This window comes from Morone saxatilis, unplaced genomic scaffold, assembly GCF_004916995.1.
Source record: "Morone saxatilis isolate NCDOM2014 unplaced genomic scaffold, NCSU_SB_2.0 Contig9, whole genome shotgun sequence".
Lineage (NCBI taxonomy): Eukaryota > Metazoa > Chordata > Actinopteri > Moronidae > Morone > Morone saxatilis.
The window spans coordinates 19,609,776-19,610,011 of record NW_023340268.1 but is presented as its reverse complement, the minus strand read 5'-3'; the positions used below and the strand labels follow the sequence as shown (position 1 = coordinate 19,610,011).

At 41.1% G+C, this 236-nt stretch overlaps 1 protein-coding gene across 1 annotated transcript in view; it reads left to right on the top strand.

The window, feature by feature from the left end:
* Positions 1-236, top strand: part of arid1ab (AT rich interactive domain 1Ab (SWI-like)) — a 50,444-nt gene that overhangs the window by 25,933 nt on the left and 24,275 nt on the right. The window lies entirely within an intron of this gene.

Sequence of the window (236 nt, the reverse complement as noted above, 5' to 3'; positions counted from 1 at the left end):
CAGAGCCCTCTGAGTGAATAAAATCCACACACACATGAGATGAATATTGGATTTTTGGGCCCACTGTGCAAATCGATTGACTACCAAACATTGGAATTCAACTGCACCAATCTTTTTAGAGCAATCTGATGGACATTTTATGCTTTTTCTGGGCTATAACTACTGTGGGTATTGCATGCTTTACAAGACTAGGGTCAATATTCAGTACTTTGGACTGCTGACACTGGTGGATTCCC